Raw genomic sequence first — 4,443 nt, forward strand, 5'->3', positions numbered from 1 at the left:
CCTCATCGAGAGAACCTAATATACCTTGTCATGGGTTTAAATGCATGACTGGCGTGATCACTAAATATTAGGCCCAACAGAGGGGAGTTATAAACCTATGAAGGCAGGTAAATTTAGGACTATGAGGGTACGCTGAACCCTAGACAAACTCAATGCTAACGCTACTTAAAACTGGAAATGTGTAAAATACAACATAATTGAATATAATGGATAGCTCAATATTCTGACATGCAAATCTAAGAATGCAACATTTAAGTACTAACAATGAAACATTTGAAAACTGGAGCATGTTCATCTATTTTACTGACCTAGCAAGTGTAATTTATGAACTAAGAGAAACTACACAACTAGGGTTCTGAGTTTCATGCAAGGAACTAAGCAACGATGTCATGAAAAATGATAATCTGATTAAGAACACTACAACAACTATATCACGACCATTCTCTAAAGATTTAGAATCCCTAGGTCTAAAAGGAAATAGAGAATTAAGAATCTGACTGAAATATAGGACCTAGTTGATGAAAGGAACCCACAAGTGAAATCCCACTTACCTGGTGACGAAATCTACAGACAAAATCTTTTGATTTTAGGGCTGAACTTTGAAGAACATTGTTGCTTCTTCTTGGGAGGTTTGGTCGACTTTTCCTCTTCTTGTTGCTCCAATATTTGATGATTTTTGAAGAATGAGGGTTTGGGTAAGTTCTGACTAATTTACTAGGCTTAAACTTAGTAAAACGACATAGTTTAGGTATAAAACGATGTGGTTTAAATGTCCAACGCATACGGGAACAAACAAAAACGACCAAACCATAAAATATGGCAGGGCCATCGACGAACTGTGGACTGACCTATGGTCCATCCTGTCAGTTCGTCATTTGGCATCTGAAGGTGGGTGAAGGGGTCACGATCCATAGACCATGGTCCCACCTATGGTCTGTAGGTCCGGCCATGTGTCGTGATTTTTCTAGGAATTCTAGGTGAGGTTGGAGTAACCAACCACAGACCAAACCTACGGTCCATGGTCCCTTCCACGGGCGGTGGGTGGCCTCTGTCGGTGGCACCTGCAACATCTGGAAAATTTGCTATTTGGGGTTTCTTGAACCCAGGGTATTTCAAAAACTCAAGTATTGGCTTTGAAAAACATCTCAAGATTTATTAATCAAAATAGGGTCCATGCTAAATTATTGACATGAACAAATCGACTCAGGGATGTCAATAAAAATATAGAAACTAAATAATTAGTAATAGAATTTTTAAAAGAACCATGAACTCAAGAACTCAAATCAACTTATTTCAAGAATACTCAAATTTAGGGGTAGAATCCTAGATTTCTCTTTTACTGATTTGAAAAAAGATGTAGGGTGTGAGGATGAACTAGTACAACACTATGATAGCCTTACATACCTGGAAGAACAAGGTTCTTGAAGAATCTTGAAAAATCTTGGAGAAGAACTTGATTAATAGCCTTAAAACCCTACCTTGAAAGTAAACGATCAAGAAAACCTTTCTTGAGATTCTTCAATTAGTTTCTTGAAATCTCTATGGCCAATAATTATGATTTTCATTAGTGATTCATAACTATATGGAGGAATTCGAGTTGAAATGAAAGAAATTCTTGGAGAAAGGCTTACCTTGAAAAAGAATCTTGAAAAAGATTGAAAGAATCTTGAATGGAGTCTTCTACTTTGATTTTTCCTAAGGGTTTTACCCTAGGGTTTGGGAGAGAAGCGAACGATGGATTAAAATAGGAAAATCTCATTGTTTTAAGCCTTTTATTAGTTAAGAAGTTCGTTTAGGGTTTTCTTGGAGGTAAAAAAAACAAAAACGACCCTTTTTAATGTTTTCCCGTCAGCTAATTCGTAACAACACATTATTAGGTTACAAAAATAGTCATAACTTTTTACTCAGATATTGGATCGACGCGAAATTAGTGAAGTTGGAAAGTAGATTCAAATACCTTTAATTTGATAGGTTATGGGCCAGGTAACTCTTTATATTCTAAGAGATATGATAGTTTGAAGTTGACCCAAGTAGAATCTTACATCAAAACTTAATCGATAAGGAAACTTCAAGAAAATTTACCAAGAACTCATCAAGAAATTAAATTTCTCAATATTTATTGATAGATTCGCAAAAGAAACACGTGATTGGCGTGTGGGTGAAGAAACCCAACACTATGGAAGCTTACATACGTCAAAGAACTAGGTTCTTGGCGAAATCTTGAATTTCTTGAACGAACGCTTGAAACATTGAACTTTTTCTCCTCTTAAATCTTCTCTCTAAAAAAACTAAATGCTTTTGGGGATGAATTTTCACTACTCCAGCCTACACCCTGGACGTGCCCAGCACTCGTGAACCATTGGGGGTCCCATGCAAACCCTCATCCTGGCTGGCTACAAGCAAAAGACTAACTTAAGCATACAAAATCTTAAAATTGAAATAAATTCAATAAACTCGAATACTCAACCTTATTAAAAGTGTGTACAATAATAAAAATAAAAGTAAATACACAACTCTCGCTAAACGTATCAAAGGTACGCCGGGGATAACAGGTTGATGACACCCAAGAGCTCTTCTCGACAGAGTCGTTCTATCTATGAAGCCTTTACTATTACATAAAGATATCGCAACAAGACCCATGAAATCTCAAAACTAATAGCTGTAAGGTAAAGGTGAAGTCCTTAGGAATGTAAGAAGGCTCACCATAGCTTACTCAAACTGCATGTGGTATCAACGATGCTCCTATTGATGACCTTGAATACCTGTATCTGCTTTATGAAAGAATGCAGGCCAAATGGCTCAGTACGTGGAATGTACGAGCATGTAAGGAGAATTCTAAAACATACACATAAGCTTGGACTTAATAAAAAGGAAACATACTTACCTCCTCTCAACTCACTCAACTAAACTCAACTCAAGAATAAGAAGCATAGTTCAACTCAATGATAAGTTATTCAACTTAGTGAAATAAGGCTCAACTCAATAATAATATATTCGACTCTGGGTACTCAACTCTGGATGCTTAACTCTAGATACTCAACTATGGATACTCAACTCAAAATAAAGCAACGATACAGATGCAATATATGGAAAGCTTTTAAAACAGTAGAAAGCAACTCAATGTATTGAAAAAATCAATAAAAACCCAATTTGTATGCAAGGATACAATAAAACTCTCTTTCTTTATAAAAATACAAAATATACTATGTGTATATAACAATACAAAGTATCTCTGTGTATTAAAGAATATAAAATATTTTTGTGTATTAAAGAATAGAAAATATTTCTGTGTATTAAAGAAAATTAAATATCTCTATGTATTAAAAACACAAAATATAATTGTGGGAGTTTCTCTAACCGACAACTATCACTTAAGAGCTATGTAATGATACTTCATTTTTCCTCACGATGTCAGGGTCTTCCTATACCTTGTCGGGGGCATAGAACCTAACTACTAAGTTGATCCACTAGTCTATGCCAAAAAACATTAAGGAATAATCTAAAACATATGACCATTTCTACCCACGTTGGCTACATGGTTTATGGGAGTTGTGAGTTGTCTGAACCATCCCCCATATCGGTGCTCAATACTATTCCCAAAATATAACTAGCTCATATGTTTAAAAACATAGCTCTTTCTGTGATTTGAGATAATTACTCAAAAACTAGCCCATATGCTCTCTTGGAAAATAGTGTTTCCTCTCTTGATTAAATGTGAAAACACTTACTCTTTACTGAAAACTAACTCAAAGGCTCTTTTGGAAATCGGTGTTTCCTTTATTGATTAAATGTGAAAAGACATTTAATCTTTGGGAATACATTGTCCCATATACTCTTTTAGAGAAATGAACTTCACTCTTTACTCTTTACTCAACTAAAAACTCAAGTCTTAAAATAAGTTTAAAGCATTTGCAAAAGAATTCTTAAAATAAGGTTGATGCAAAATTATGGACGTGAACGACTCAATTCAAGGTTTTTAATAACCATAACTGGAACTCAATACTCGAGACACAAGAACATTAATAGTAATTCTCATTTCACGAATGCTAGACTCAGAGGGTTCATGCGGAATTATGGGCATGAAGTACTCAACTCAAGGGATTAGTGATACTTCTCACCTCAAGATTGCTCAACTCATAGGGTTCATGAAGAATTATGTGCATGAAATACTCAAATCATGGACTTCATGGTAACATGTAATAGTCCCATGGTTAGGAATATAATCTCGAAAGGGTTAGGAACTGGATACTTAAGACTTAGAACTTGAAGATACAACTCCTCTCAAAGATATTCAACTTATGGAGGTCATGTGAAATTTATGGGCACGAACGACTCGACTCAAGGGTCTACATAACGATATGGAACTCATACATATGAATCTTCTTATTCTCATACTTACTTCATCAAAACTTAGCTCAAATCGACAGTTGTTCTCAAAGGATT

The sequence above is a fragment of the Solanum verrucosum genome, unplaced genomic scaffold (genome assembly GCF_900185275.1).
Source record: "Solanum verrucosum unplaced genomic scaffold, falcon-dt-bn FXZP01000202.1, whole genome shotgun sequence".
Lineage (NCBI taxonomy): Eukaryota > Viridiplantae > Streptophyta > Magnoliopsida > Solanales > Solanaceae > Solanum > Solanum verrucosum.